Source organism: Apodemus sylvaticus, chromosome 15 (assembly GCF_947179515.1).
Source record: "Apodemus sylvaticus chromosome 15, mApoSyl1.1, whole genome shotgun sequence".
Classification (NCBI taxonomy): Eukaryota; Metazoa; Chordata; class Mammalia; order Rodentia; family Muridae; genus Apodemus; species Apodemus sylvaticus.
The window spans coordinates 4103923-4120148 of NC_067486.1; the positions used below are offsets into that span (position 1 = coordinate 4103923).

At 48.2% G+C, this 16226-nt stretch overlaps 1 pseudogene; it reads right to left on the bottom strand.

Moving 5' to 3' along the window:
* Nucleotides 1-5141: 5141 nt before the first annotated feature.
* LOC127666284 (histone-binding protein RBBP4-like) lies at nucleotides 5142-6505 on the bottom strand (annotated as a pseudogene).
* Between the last annotated feature and the right edge of the window lie 9721 nt (nucleotides 6506-16226).

Genomic DNA, 16226 nt, shown 5'->3' on the forward strand with positions numbered 1-16226 from the left:
TGAGAAACGAATGGATCCTTTTAGATCCTCTTTGTGTAATTTCCGATGTTCGGAATCGTTAGAAAAGCATCACCCCGATTCCCAGTCGTTCATGCTCCTTCCCATCTGATTATTGACTGATTCATTGGAAAACAGGCTGGAAACATCATGCCCCTCTAGAGACACCACACCCCTCTAGAGACACCACGCTCCTCTGGAGACACCATGTCCGGCTGGAGACACCATGTCCCACTGGAGACCCTATGCCCCGCTGAAGACACCACGCCCCTCTGGAGACACCATGCACCTCTGGAGACCCTATGCCCCGCTGAAGACACCATGCCCTGCTAGCCCAAAAGTTCTTCCCTGTCCATCTCCTGAGAATAGGAATACTCTTTCACATAACCTCAGTATGATTATGAAAATTAGGAAATTTATTATTGGGCACTACTATTATCTAACTCAGATTTTATATTCAAATTTCATCAATTTACAAAATAACGTCGTTTATAACTTCTGTCCCGACCCAGGCTCCGATCCAGGATGCTGCTGCGCCTTCAGCTGTCACGTCTCGTTAGAGTCTTTATTCTGAAGTGGCTCCTTAGCCTTTCTGTCTGATGCTCCTCAGAATTAATTCCAGGTGATGCGGAATTAGTGTGCCTGGACCCGGGCCTGGACACGGGTTCTCCTTGGGTCAGTCAAAGGGCTCAGGATTTTCTCTTTCCTAGTTGCTATTCTTTAAGGTGAGAACACCCCGCAGGCTCACATTCTGAATGGCCCCAGCTAGTGGCACCCTTTTGGGGGTTGTGGAAGCTGTAGGAGGTGGGGCCTGCGTGAAGGATCCAGGCCCTTGGAGATGGGACCTTGGGGCTTGCAGTGGCTTGAATGTCTCCCGTAGGCTTGTGTGCCTGAAGAATTTGTAGTGCTGTTTGGGGAGATTGTGGAACCTTTATAGTGTTCAGCCCTGTTGGAGAAAGTTTATCACCAGGGACAGACTTTTCATCGTTCTTAGCGGTGGCCTACTTCCGGTTCCCTCTCTGGTTACTGAGTGTAGTTAAGGATGTGCTCCCTCAGATTCCTGCTGCCCCTCCCCCATTATAGTCTCTCCTGGATTCATAAGTCTAAATGCATGATAAAAAAACTCAATAGCAAGGCATTGGAAGATGACATCAACTCTAAGAGAGAACAAACAGACAACAAGCAGGGAATGTAAGAGCTGGGCTGGCGGCTCAGTGAGTGAAAACGTTTGCGCACAAGCCTGACACAGCCTGAGTTTGGTCCCTGGGGCCCATGTAAATGAAATAAGAGTGGCCGTTTGGCCTCACACGTGAGCAGAGCTCACGCACTTACACGTCCATCTTGTGCATATCAGAGAGGATGATGGGAGACCGTGAGTCCATGGCTGGACTTCTCTGGGAGGCTATTGGAGAATTGGAATTTTTTTTAAAAAGTGTTACTGTTTGTAAGTCTTATTACCAGGGTTATTAGTTTTCCTCAGGGTCAAATGGTAAGTCTGACAGCCTTTTTGTTTTTCCTTGGGGTGTTCTGTACACGTGTGTGGTGTACATTTATGTGGATGTGTTTGCATGTGGGTGCATGTGAGTTGTTCAGAGGTCAAAGCTGGGCGTCTTAATCAGAGAAAGTGAGGTCTCCACCTCCCTTTTTTTTTTATAAAAAAATAAAGATTTATTTATTTTATGTATATGAGCACACTGTAGCTATCTTCACACGCCAGAAGAGGGCATCGGATCCCTTGACAGATGGTTGTGAGCCACCATGTGGTTGCTGGGAATCGAACTCAGAACCTCTGGAAGAGTAGTCAGTGCTCTTAACCGCTGAACCATCTCTTCAGCCCCCTCTAACTCCCTTTTGAGACAGGGTCTCTCACTGACCTTTGACTTACCAGTTGGCTAGTGTACTGGCTGGTTTTGTGTGTTAACTTGACACAGGCTGGAGTTACCACAGAGAAAGGAGCTCCAGTTGGGGAAGTGCCTCCATGAGATCCAGCTGTGGGGTGCTTTCTCAGTTGGTGGTCAAGAGGGAAGGGCCCCTTGTGGGTGGTGCCATCCCTGGGCTGGTAGCCTTGGGTTCTATAAGAAAGCAGGCTGAGCAAGCCAGGGGAAGCAAGCCAGTAAGAAACATCCTTCCATGACCTCTGCATCAGCTCCTGCTTCCTGACTTGCTTGAGTTCCAGTCCTGACTTCCTTTGGTGATGAACAGCAGTGTGGAAGTGTAAGCTGAATAAACCCTTCCCTCCCCGACTTGCTTCTTGGTCATGATGTTTGTGCAGGAATGGAACCCTGACTAAGACAGCTGGGCTGGCTGGCAGTAAGCTTCAGGGGTTTGCCTGGCTCCACACCTCTAGCTCCTCAGCAGGGATCTAGCCATACACACCCCCAATGCCTTCATGTGGGTGCTGGGGATCGAACTCAGGCCCTCAGACTCGCAAGGCAGCACTTGGTCCACTGAGCAATTTTCCCACTAGGACTCCCCCGCCCTGAGTAAGAGCTGCCTCATGTTCTGGGAACCAAATCTGGGGACATAACTGTTCACCATGTGGTTCCATGCAATGTGCCCCTCTCTACTTCACAGCACCTGAACTCTCAGTCATGACACCTGAAAAGGGAAGATTTTAAGAAAAGATCCTTATTATCTGTGTATGCAGGTCTATTTATACATGTATCCAGGTGACCTCAGAAGAGGATGGTGGGTCCCCCAGAGCTGGGGTTACAGGCAGCTGTGAGCCTTGTGTGTCCGCAAGAGCAACAAGTGTGTGTAACCTCTAAGACTCTTGGGCCCCTGCAAAGGGAAGATTCAGAAACAAAACCATTTGGGGGGCCAGGGCTTAGCTTTAAAAAACTTCTGCAAGAAGGATATTCAGGGGTCAGAAGAAATCGGCAGTCAAATACAAAAATAATACGAATTTAAAGGGAAAAACGCACTCCACAATTCATATCACCAGGGCTGACAACTCTGTCTGAGCTCTGTGTGGGGACAGCAATGTTTGTCACACCCAGACACCTGACAAACCTTCAGAGGCCAGCTCCTCAAGAAGCCTGGGTGAAGATTGTGCAAGGGGGTGGGGCGGGGACAGGGGAGGGATGGGGGCGGTGAGGAGTAGAGTCACTTAGAGAATGTTCAGGGATGTAAGGGGTACCTTTATCTGGGTCACAGGTATAATGACCCCTCCCCCTCCCTCTCCCTTTCCTTCCCCACCATCACTGCCTTTCCCTTCCTCGTTCCTTCTCCCCACCACTTTCTGCTGCACTAGGCTTGGTGGTGGAATCCGAGGGCTTGGGTGTTTCTAGGCAACTGTTCTACCTCCCCCCAGCCCACCTTTTTTTTTTCTTTCTGACTAGGGTGTGCATGACTACCACAAGTAAAACAGTCTGTTTCCACCTCGTGGTCAAGTTCCTGACCCTCAGGCACGTGGCAACCGTGTTTCATTTTGTGCTATTCTGATTCCTTATTCATTAAGTTATGTTTTGTTTTATGCAGTCAGTTTTATTTATTTGTTTTTTAGTGTAAGGATTATTAATTAGATTAATGGCAATGGAGGTGAAGCCCCTCTTGTTTGGTTAATAACACTCGTCCTTGCTAGTGACACCCTGGTGCTGATGTTTGTCTGTGAAGTGTTTGCTCACACAGGCAAAAAGGATGTGTTATTAGACTCTGGGGCTGTGGCTCCATCAGCAGAGTTCTGGTCTAGCATTAAGCAAGCCCTGCATTCTGGGTATACAACAGTAATCCCAGGGAGAGGAGACAGAAGGGTAAGAAGTCCACTATCATCCTTGGCTATATACTGGGTTTTGAGGCCAGCCTGGGCTATGTGAGACTCTGTACCCCAAAAACAAACACACAAAGTGGATTTGAACATCTAATGTGAGTGCTGAGAATGGAATACAGTCCTCTACAAGAACAGTAGATGTTATTAACTACTAAGCTATCACTCTTGCATTTGTGTGTGTGTGTGTGTGTGTGTGTGTGTGTGTGGTTATAGGCACTATCCAGGGCTGGAGAGATGTCTCAATACTTAAGAGCCTGTACTGCTCTTGCAAAGGATCTGAGTCCTGTTCAAGCAGGAGTGCATACACCCTCTGCCGGGTGGCGGCACCCAACCATCTGAGACTCCAGCTCCAGGGGTGATGCATCTGGCCTCTAGGGGCACTTACACGACACACATACACAAAATTTAAAATAATAAAAATAAATTATAAATAAATTAAAGTAAATTAGCAAAAGGATCCTGAATCTGAGAGCAGAGGATGCAGGTTGGGGGCAGAGCCCAAGCCTAGACTACGCTGAGCCTGGGTTGGTCTCTGGCACAAAAGCAAAACCCAAATCCTTGACTTGATGACATCTGCAAAGAAACTATTTCCAAATAAGGTCATAGTCACAAGCACTGGGGACTCCGGCAGCTTCTAGGGAGGTGTAACCCCATGAGGTTTCACATTTCCAGTTAATGCTGGAAACAATGATTACCCTTAAAATGTTGTCCTGGGTGGGTAGACAAGTACAAGGAGATTGTGTTTACCAGACACAGCAGGGCAGCTGCACATAGGAACTCATGGTGATCAGGACAGAATGGACAAGGCCAGGTAAGATCAAGATGTGTGTGTGTGTGTGTGTGTGTGTGTGTACTGAAAGTAACAGGCCTGAGAATGAAAGACAGGCCAACCAAAATGGAGATGGCATCACACTATAGTGATCAAAGACTAACCCCTAAAAAAACAACTTTTATCAAGGATTAATTTAATCTTAAAAACAAATACAAACTAGCAATTCAGTCTTTCTCAACCTGACAGTTCACCAGTGATACAACTGCCAGGTAAAAACATACGTCTTTACAGCTTGGTGGTCCCAAGTTAATAAAAGAAAAAAGAAGGAAAGAAAGAGAAAGGAAGGAAGGAAAAACCACACACAACAGAAAACAGACTTTGTTCAGCCCCGGTCACAGTTGGAACCACCAACGAGGCTTTGCTGAATTAACCCCCCCCCCAATTAAGATTTAGAAAATACCCATGGTTTGGGCTGGTAGCATCGTTGGCGGCACCCATTGTAATTGGGTAACTGAACAAAGCCTGTGTCTCAAACCAATGTTAGATCCACCTCGGGGTTCAGAGGAAAACAAGGAGAGTCTAGAACCCCAAGTGCAGACGTGGCTAGGATCCTTGCCCTTCTGGGTCCACACTTGTGGACTTCATCATTATACTTGTTCTCTGCCATCTGCCACATTGCATGGTGGAGTCTTCTGACACAGAACAAGTCACCCAAGGTTCACTGGGAATCCAGGAGAAGTCAAGAGTCTTGGCAGTGTGACCACCACGAATAAACAACTCTGGTGGGCCATCCTCTGCATCTTCTGGGCACTGTTCTCCAACTTTACCTAGATCCCAGACATTCAGCCTACGGTCAGTACCACTGCATGCTAAGATAGTCTCACTATGAGGTGACCATTAAACTTGGAATAGCTCATCCTTATGTGATTCAAAGGAACACAACTTGAGTTTCAGATTCCTCAGAACCCAAAAGACAACAGTCTTGTCAGCCGATCCTGTGGCAAGAATGAATTCACTGTAAGGATTGAAAGATTAAGGGCTGAAGAGATGGCTCAGTGGTAAGAGTACTGACTACCCTCCTGAAGGTCATGAGTTCAAATCCCAGCAACCACATGGTGGCTCACAATCATTTGTGGTGAGATCTAACGCCCTCTTCTGGTGTGTCTGAAGACAGCTACAGTGTGCTTACATATAATAATAAATCTTTGGGCCCGAGCAAGCAGGGCCTCAGGACAGCTACAGTGTACTCATATATATATATAATAAATAAAGCTTTAAAAAGAGGATTGAAAGGGAATCAACTCACTTCAGCTGTGTGAGCATCAGCCGAGTGGCTTGGTTGGGAGGTATTATTCGAGCAAGTATCCCAAATCATAAGTTTCTGATCATCTGCAACTGACCCAAAGAGAGACTCGGGGAGCAGATGCCGGGAACCGTCCTCTACTGCTGCTGTTTGCCTGTTAAGACGGTCTTCACATCCACCACTCTTCCCCCTTTGGAACTGCACTGAGGTCCCGCGGGCAGCTGGCAAGGTCATCTAAGTAAGTACCCACTTTGGATTCCAAGAAAGCCCATAACTTTTCTTCTGATGTCCACATAGACACAAATCTGGGCTGCCTTCTCCAGAAGGGTCTGGTTTAGAAGGGTGCTTCATGTAGTCAAAAACAAGCACATCACCGGATGGAGTCTTTGTTGCAATGATGCAATGACTCAAGGGTTCTGTTTACTTCTCCTTCACGGTTGATCTTGATTTCTATTTCAATTTTCCCACCGACAGAATTGAAATCTCCAAATTCTCCTTTCTCACTGTCATAATGGGATGCATCTAACCGAGCAGCAGCATCAGGGAGCGGGCAGAGGTGACGCTCTGTTGGCCCTGCCCGCTCAGAGCTCCTGGCAGCAGCTTCTGCGAGAAGCCTCTTGTGCTGAGTGTTGAGCTTTTGGGGATGCCCTGGCCTTTGCACCATCCATGATCCTGTAAGTGTCCCTGATATACTACTCACCGGTACACTAACTAGACTGCAGTGGGGTCATTTCTTCAGTCTGTCCATGTGTCCTCTTTGGGATGAAGAGATTTGTATTCATGGTTTCCCAGGAAATGTCACGCAGCAGGTACATGAGACCTTTTTTAGCCATTCTTTTTACTTTTCCCCCACCTTACCAATTGCCCAATGTAGTTCATCTTTCGAGAGCATTCTTTATCTCATAAGCATTTCGTGTTTAATGTTATAGTCTGCATGTTGTTTCAACCATCAAAGTGTCTCTAAACCAGGGGTAGGTATCTCCCAAATAGTACACGGCAGCCATGATGTTCAGAGGAGGAAGGCCTGGCCAGGCATGCTCTCTGGCCTGGGGAAGGCCCTCCTTGCTGAATGGACTCAGCAGAAGGGTTGACTGTGCTGCCTACAGGACTCAGAACAGAGTCTTCGTGGGCATGCAGGTCTTTCTGTCAGTTTCGTGTCTGCGGCACCTTGCCTGCCTGCGCGAGTATTGATGTTTGTTCATGAGGTCATGTGTACAGCAACTTTAATTTGTGGGATCCCTGCAGACCTAGCCAGAGGACTCTGCCTGCCATGACTCAGAAGGCATCTCCTCCCATCAGTCACTGCAATCAATCCGTCCGGAGGGTCCTCATGAAGAAAAGAGCCCCAGACTCCAGTCCGCGTGGTCCGTGTCCCACAAAGCCCAGAGCTCCATTCAGATTCCCAGTGACCCCAGCCCCGGCTCCCTCCTGTCAGCCAGTCAGTCCCTGAGGCTCACCCTTGGTGACATTGCTGATCCCTGCTCAGCTGCAGGTCCCAGGAGGCAGGTGACATCTTTTCTTCTCCTGTGTCACCGTCACCCCTCTCAGACTCAGCTTCCCCTTGTGTCTATTTTGTGGCATTCCCCCCCCAGGACCCCTAGCAGCACCACACCAGTGCCCCCCGCCAGGCCCAGGGTTCTCCATGGTAGAGAAACTGAATTGCTCACCTGGGCTTCACTTGTGAACCTCACGATCCCTGTTTGCCCACTCACAGGAAGCCTGGGTGTCTGCCCACCTCACAGGTTAATTTCCGAATGGGTCCAGATGCCCGTGTGGATTCACACATCTGGGTGCTGAGTTGTCCCTCCTTCAGACCTCAGGTACAGTGGGGCTCACATCCAACACTGCTGGTGTGTTTTCTGGTGTGTATCCCCTTACCCTGCATGCAGGACTTCCCACCACGATTATCTCTTATTAGAAACATCAAGATCAGGGGCCGAGAGCATGGCTCAGAGGGTCACCCCTGGAGGCTGCATGGTTAGTGCAGAGTCCTCTTCTAGGTCACTCCTGCCCGGGGCCAAGAGCAGGCAGGGCACATCAAGGAGTCGTAACTGGGTCAGGTGCCACAAAGGCTCAGGGCTGCTGGCCAGAGTCAACTTCTACCTAGGAGGCTTTTAGAAGTGGAGGAATCTGTAGGCTCATTTGTTACATGCACACACACACACACACATGAGTGCACACCCACAAACTCACAAGCACACACACACACACACACACACATATATGAATGTGAGTGCAAGCGCACGCACGTGCACACACACACACACACACACACAAGCTCATGTGCACACATTCACAAGCACACACACACAGGCACAACACCCTGTCAGAGTCCTCACTGCTAAATCATGTGTTCTATTTCTGTTGTACACAGAGCCGACGTGTCCTCACAGAGGCTTCTAGGACCTCAGTTTTTTCTTCCTTTCCCCTGGTAGTGAGGTGAACAGCTGTGCCACACTGTGAGTCCTGTAAAACAGAGCCAACCAGTCACAGACTGAAACCTCGAAACAGCCAGGTTAGCCTTCTCTTTCTCATTCGATTATCTTTTTGAAAGTGTATTTGTATATTTGGGGAGGGGCTGAGGTGCCATGGCTATGCACACGGAGGGCATAGAACCTGGGGGACTGGTTCTTTCTCTCTACCATGTAGGTCCCAGGGATGGAACTTACTCCTCAGACTTGGTAGCACATGGCTTCACCCAATGAGTCATCTCCTTGAGCCAAGCAATGTAAAGCATTTTGTGACAGGGGTGAGAAGCTGATTAACATGGAACCAAATTAATTCAGATTTATTGATAATCCTCAAACTTGGCTTTTTCCTTCAGGTAAGTATGGGAAGGGGTTATATTAGTTTGCTTTCTGTTGCTGTAATAAAATATTCCAACCAGGTGGGCAGTGGCAGTGCACGCCTGTGATCCCAGCACTCGGGAGACAGAGGCAGGTGAATCTCTGGGTTTGAGACCAGCCGGACCTACAGAGTGAGTTCCAGGACAGTCAAAGATACACAGAGAAACCCTGTCTCAAAAAAACAAAACAAACAAACAAAAAAATCCAACCAAAAGAATTGAGGGACGAGTTTATTTGGCTTAACCTTCAAGGTCACATTCTATCAATAAGGGAACTCAAGGCAGACACTGAAGCAGAGACCACAGAAGAAGGCGGCTTCCTGGCTTTCTCTCTGGTTCATGCCCAGCCTGCTCTCTTACAGTCCAGGTTCTCTTGCCTCGGGGTGGTGCCGCCCACAGTGGACTGGGGCTTCCTGCAGCAACCATCAGTCTAGACGGATTCTCACAGACAGGGCCCCGCCCACAGTGGACTGGGGCTTCCTGCAGCAACCATCAGTCTAGACGGATTCTCACAGACAGGGCCCCGCCCACAGTGGACTGGGGCTTCCCACAGCAATCATCAGTCTAGTGGATTCTCACAGACAGGGCCCCAGGCCAACCTGACTGAGGCAGTTCTTCACTTGAGATACTCTCCTCCCAGGTGTCTCTAGTACGTGTCATGTTGACGATGAAAACCACCTGGGACACTTGGCTCCTTGTACACTCGAAGTGCAGACCCAGAACTGTTAAGCTGTAACTCTTTAGTCCGTCCTCAAGACCTCGTGTTAACATTACAACATAAAAAACAGAGAATTTCACAAGTCTCCTCGGTCTATAAAATCCCCAATGCTTTGAAAGTTCAGAGTCTCTTTAACTGTGGCTATCTACAAGATAAAGCGGGTTTTGTATTTTTTTTTTTTTTAATGCCAAAAGGAGGGAAGGCCTTAAAAACAATCAAATCAAAACCAAAACCCAGTAGTAAAAAAAAAATCTCAACTCTACAGCTCAGTGTCTGGCATCTGGGATCCACACACGATCTTCTGGGATCCACTCTGGCTTTGCCATCTGTAGCTTACACCAGGACAGTGCTTCACAGAGCTGTCAAGGTGTTAAGGTGGGGTTCCCATGCCTGCATGGGACCTGTAGGGCAGTGTTCCCTCATTCCACATCCCAGCAGCCTCAGTAGGGTCCCGGGGACACCTTCTGTGGTGTTATCTTCAGGAACTGCCCAGACAGTTTCCCTTGGGGAGTCAGTGTGTGTGTGTGTGTGTGTGTGTGTGTGTGTGCACCTAGAAGACAGAGAATGTATCTCAGGTCTCGAACTCACAGAGATTCTCCTGCCTCTGCCTCACACATGCTGGGATTAAAGGCATGAGCCCCGCCTGCCCAGCGAGCGCTTATCCGATTCTAGGTTTAGCTCTGTGTATACTGTGCCTGCTCTCCTTACCTGGGAGTCAAGCTGAAGACTTAAGACCGAGTGTCTATCGGGACAAGCTGGTTTTATGGCAGAAGTGGAAGAAAAGTGTGGCTTTGGCCTGAGACACCCCCTCAAGGCTTCTCAGCAGTACCACATATCACTCCCATTCATGGTTCAGCGGAAACAACGAGGCTGAGTCCAACGGCAACAGGCCGGGGGGAATGGCATCTACCACGGGAGAGCAGCTGATGTTTTTATCACACCAGGCCTGTGGACACATTGCCCACACTTAGGCTTGTAGCCCTTGAACACACCTCTCCACTGGGACTCACACCAGCAGCCCCAAAGACACAGAGGTGGCTGCTCTCTCTCGGGTCCTCTCTCTTCAGACATCCCTCAGAGGGACGCGTCTCTCCACAGGGTGAAACAAACAAACAAACAAACAAACAAAGCTGACGAATAGATGTGAGAAGAGAAGCCAGCTCCCAAGCTGTGAAGGAAGCAAACTGTCAACTCCAGCTTGGGTCCCGGTCCCAAAAGGTGCGCTGTCAAGTTCCGCATTCCCCTCTTGGTGTTTCACCTTTGCAATTGTATGTAGTTCTTCGTGTTTACTTAAAATGTTAATGGGTCGGAGAGCTGGCTGGATAGTTGAGAGCAAGTACTGCTCTTGTACAGGGGACCTGGGTTCAGTTCCCGGCACCCAAATGGAACAGCTCACAACTGCTTGTAGCTCCTGTTCCGGGATTTCTCTGGCCTCTGTCTGCACCCTTGCTTACATGCGCACAGCCACAAGAGCCACATGTATACACAGTTAAAAAAAAAAGCAACAGTAAAAACGTTGTCCTAGAAGCCACATGCCAAGGCACACGTGTAATCCTAGCACACGGCATGAGACTGTATGAAAAACAGTTAGTAGAAATTTTGCTGAGTCATCACCACCATTGGTCTGTGGATTCCTCTGGTAATTTTAGGTCGTTAGGTAAATTACCTGAATGTTGCTCCCTGCTCCCCACTCTGTCCCCAGCTGCTCGGCTGGAGCGGATGGCTGGTGGTTCTCACCAGTAGCCACTATTAGTGACGGTGACACATTAATTGAACCTCACTGCTTCCAGGTGTGTGGCACACTCCAGGGTCACCGTGCGGGGGGGCTCATGTGTATTCAATTACTGCCTCACTGAGGAGGAATGCAACAGGTCCTGTTCAAGTGTCAATTACCACCCCTTACCAGTCTGGCCGCAAACTAAGCCAATTGGCCTCTCTCCCAGGAGCTGCTATGCAGCCCAGGAGGTGTGTGGACCTCACTGTGGACCGCTATGCTATGTGCTCCGGGAGAGGCCTGGAGGACGCAGACGGAGGGGAGGGGCTGGGGTTGGTAGATCCGAGCTCTCGCTGCAGCACCAAAGTTCTATTTATTTCCTGATGAGCCAACAGAGGGTTATGGGAAACAGAATTGGAGTCAGGGAGCCACGGAAGTAGTCCCTGAAGGATCCGGCCTCCTCCAGGGTCCAGATGAAATATGTACCCTCGTGTATACAGGGGTCATTACATGAGGATAATTTGCGACCTTAGCATTTAGACTTTCATTCTTAGCATTTTATGTAAAGGGAAGAAAGGTGTAATTGCTTGCAAGTTTTGGCCCCAAACACACCACAGTTGAGATAATTTGACAATTGCAATATGAAATTCTGCATGAACAATTTTAAAACATGAGACTGTCTGCCTATCCCAGTGTACCTTTGGGTTCTTTTAGGCCAGAGTGAGTCTGTGACCCAGGATACTGTCCCAGGAGGTTTTCTTTTGGAAAGGTTTCTCTTTCCTTCCTCCTTTTTTTAAAGGCATTTTTCTTCCAAGCCAACATGGTTATTATAATTAGTATTTATTACGCTGTCTTCCTTCCTCAGTCATAGCGATCAATCACCTTTCACCCCTTTAGCGATGCCCTGTATGGAATAAATATTATCCCTCTTTTCCATAGCGGCACACAAAAAAAGAGCTAGCATTTCTATTCAAGGTCACCTGACAAATTACCCTGAGTTGGAAGTCAGATGCCAGAATGCCGCCATCGCTCAGACAGACGAGTTGTGTTTTTGCTCTCCGTTCTTCAGTTTTGGGGTGCTGGCAGCCCTCCGGTTGACCTCTGCGTTCATTCATCAGCCAACAAATACGAGCTAAATACCGACTTTTAAATGAGTCAATTGTAGAACAGAATTCCTTGGTTGAAAGAACACAGATCAAATTCCAGCCTGAAAATCATGCTGCGCATGTGCCCTGACCGGGGAAAGCAGTCACTGTTGGTGCCATTCGCACACGCACAGGGGCTCATTTTCCTTCCGTACTTCTTCTTTCTGTGTTTTTCCTTTTTCTTTTGATTCTCTTTTTCTCTGAACCTATCCTTTTCTTTTCTTTCTTTCTTTCTTTCTTTCTTTCTTTCTTTCTTTCTTTCTTTCTTTTCTTTTCTTTTCTTTCTTTCCTTTTCTTCTTTTTCTTCATCTCCTTCTCCATCTCCTTCTCCTTCTCCTTCTCCTTCTCCTTCTCCATCTCCTTCTCCTCCTCCTCCTCCTCCTCCTCCTCCTCCTCCTCCTCCTTCTCCTTCTTCTTCTGGCCAAGTTTTTTCTGTGTAGTCCTGGCTGTCTTGGAACTTGCTCTATAGACCGGGCTGCCTTCGAACTCACAGAGATCTGAGAGCCTCTGCGTTCAGAGTGCTGGTATTAAAGGCATGGGTCACCATTATCCAGCTTTAGAACTCTGTTTAAAAATATTTGTTAATCTTATTTTTATGTGTATGAATGTTTTACACGCATATGTATGTCTGGGCACCACTCACTCCTGATGCCAGAGGCAACCAGATGAGGGCATCAGATCCCATGGAACTGGAGTTACAGATAGTTGTAAGTCATTATCTGGGTGCTAGGAACCAAACTGGGCTCCCTGGAAATTTTGTGCTCTCAATCCTTGAGCCATGTCCCCAGTCCCTTCTTCAAGCTCTTGCCCCTGGGGTCTGTGATATTGAAGTGTATGAAACTGCTGGTTTTAGCTGGGTCTGACTTATACTATTAGGAATTTCATATGATTCAACTTAAATAGAGGCTGCTGTAGTTTGCACCTTTGTGTGGTTGTTAATGAACTGTGTAGAAAAGAGGCATCAGGGGCTGCAAAGATGGCTCAGTGGTCAAAGGCTTGCCACACAAGCATGGAGACCTGAGGTTGGTTCTCAGAAGCCATTGCACAGAGCTGGTGGCTTTAAGAGACAGAACCTTTAGGAGCCATTGGCAATGCATAGAGGCTGAGCCAGCACCAGAGGGTCACAGAGGCTGAGGGACTGAGGGTGCACTGGGTGTGTCCCAACATACCAAAGGCAGGTTGCACTTGGACTTGGCCCCCTGGTTCCATTTGAGTCCTCAGTGGATGGCACTGGCTCCTTGGGACTTAAAGGAAAAGACAGAAGGGGGACATGAACAGGCAGGGTGGTGTGGATGGAGAAGCCCACTGGGCAGAGCTGGAAAGTGACAAGCTGGGAGGTCACTCTGTTAGTGTCCTGTCACAATGTGTTGACAAAGTATATGACAAGAAGCAGCTTAAGTCGGGAAGGGCTCACCAAGGCAGGGAAGCATGGTGGCAAGAGTAAAAGGCTGGCTACAATGTATATCAGGAAGCAGATACAAGGCTGGCTACAATGTATATCAGGAAGCAGATACAAGGCTGGCTACAATGTATATCAGGAAGCAGATACAAGGCTGGCTACAATGTATATCAGGAAGCAGATACAAGGCTGGCTACAATGTATATCAGGAAGCAGATACAAGGCTGGCTACAATGTATATCAGGAAGCAGTTACAAGGTTGGCTACAATGTATATCAGGAAGCAGATACAAGGCTGGCTACAGTGTATATCAGGAAGCAGATACAAGGCTGGCTACAATGTATATCAGGAAGCAGATACAAGGCTGGCTACAATGTATATCAGGAAGAGAACAAGGCTGGCTACAATGTACCTATGCAGTGTCAGGAAGCAGAGTGAACAGAAAGCCTCTGCAAAGCCCATCCCTAGTGGCCCATTCACCATCAAGGTTCAATCTCCCAAAATTCCCAGTCACAGCTGGGGACCAAGTGTTTCTACCTGTGACCCTTTCAAACTACAGCAGTCTGTGTAGTCTGTCCTGTGACCTGGGAGGTCACCTGTGGATGGAGAATGAGGGCTGGCAACCAGGATTCTTAATAGAAGCTGCTGAGGAGGAGAGACCTATCATCCAAGGCAGGACAGAGGCATGTGGAGTAGAGGACAAACGAGTGAGAAGCTAGGACTTTTGGGTAATTTAGATGTGGCCTGAGGTCTTCCTTTCAGGATACTATGCAGTGTCTTCCACCTGTCTGTCAGCAAAGATAAATCCCATAAGAATCCAGATGAACCAAACAGGAAATCTTTGCTAGGACAATGGGAGAGCTCACTCGGCTTTACAATCATGCCCTAAGCACACAGCGATCTGTGACACAGCCTGAAGAAAGATGTTAACCACTAACCTCATCAATATGTCATGTGTGTTTATGTTTGTGTGTGGATGCATGTACCTGTGTATGTGTGTGTATGTCTGTGTAGCTGTGCATGTGTACATGTTCGTGTGCATGTGTGTGCACATGTATGTGCATGTGTATATGTATATATGTATGTGCGTATGTGTGCCTATGCATGTGTGTGAGTGTATGTTTGTATAGCTGTGCACATGTGTGTTCATGTATGTGTGTGTATATATATGTGTGTGTGTGTGTGCCTGTGAGTGAGCATGTATGTGGGTGTACACAGACATGTGTACCTGTGTATGTGTGTGTGAGCACGTGTGTGTGAGCATGTGTGTGTGAGTATGTGTGTGTGAGCATGTGTGTGCATGCATGTGTGTATGTGTAGAAGCTAGAAGTCAACCTTCATGCCATTCCTTAGACACCATCCACCTTGGTTTTTAAGACAGGGATCTCTGGGGCTTGCCGGTTAGGCTGAGCTGGCTGGTCTGACTTGCAGTGATCCAGCTGTCTTCCCACCTCCAGTGCTAGGGTTCTAGGATGCCATGCCATCTCTTCATGTATGTTCTGGGGATGCAACTCAGATCCTCATGCTTGCACATAGAGCCAACTGCCCAGCCTACTCTAACGCTATTCAATGACCAGGAATTCCTTCTGGCCAGTCCCTAACAGATACCCGAGTTCTGTCTAACACCTAGTCAATGTCCATGGATGGAAACAGCCTTGAAAACAAGGGGACCCGGTCCTGTTCATGTGAACATGGTTGGAACACCTTTTCTGAGTGAGCAGTGCATCCCAGCGGCTAGGGCACAGCAGGGACACACCCAGGAAAGGAGCTCATTGACCACAGTGCCACCTCTCTTGGGAATCACCTAAGTCCAGACTCTGGGCTTCACTTACAACTGGCTGGTTCTCATCTGTGCCCCTAGGGGTACCATGGGGACAGTGTCTCCATTGCCCTGGCTGGCAGGAGATCCAGTCTGGAGTCATAACCCCTCCTCTTCAGGACACCGTGAGAGCCCCTCCCCCTTGACAAATAACCCAGGGCATGGAGATCATTACGCAGCACGTTATTAGGCCAAATTGGATTAATTAACCTTGTCTGGCCTCTCAGCTTTGGAGACAGAAAAAACCCGGAGTCTAATTCAAATGCAGCATTTTGGAAATGTCAGCCACGACTCGGTGATAAATATTTATAAATATATATGCTGCGTATCAACAGGGTGGCCAGTGTATTTTTACATGTAAGTACACAAAGGCACTCTGTCGTTAACACACATTCAAAGCAGGAGCCTTGAAAGGGCCATTATGGCCTGAGCTATGAATGTTTATTAAGAATAATATGCAAAGCGGGCTGCCTGAATGAGCCCATTGACAAGGCATCAGCTCCGCCGGGGCGGGGACGGCGGGTCCTGAGGAATGATAACCATCTTCCAACAGGGCCCAGCCCTGGCATGGGAGCATGAGGTGATGAGTCAGCCGTCCTTGCCACTTCTAGTTGTGGGTGTTTGTTCTGGAAATGTTGACTTGGGACTTGAACACATCTTTAGAGCCTGGCCCTTGAGTTCTGAATCACAGACCCATGCCAGAGATTTTCCCCTTGAAGTGAGCTGCAGGCAGCAATTGGAAGTG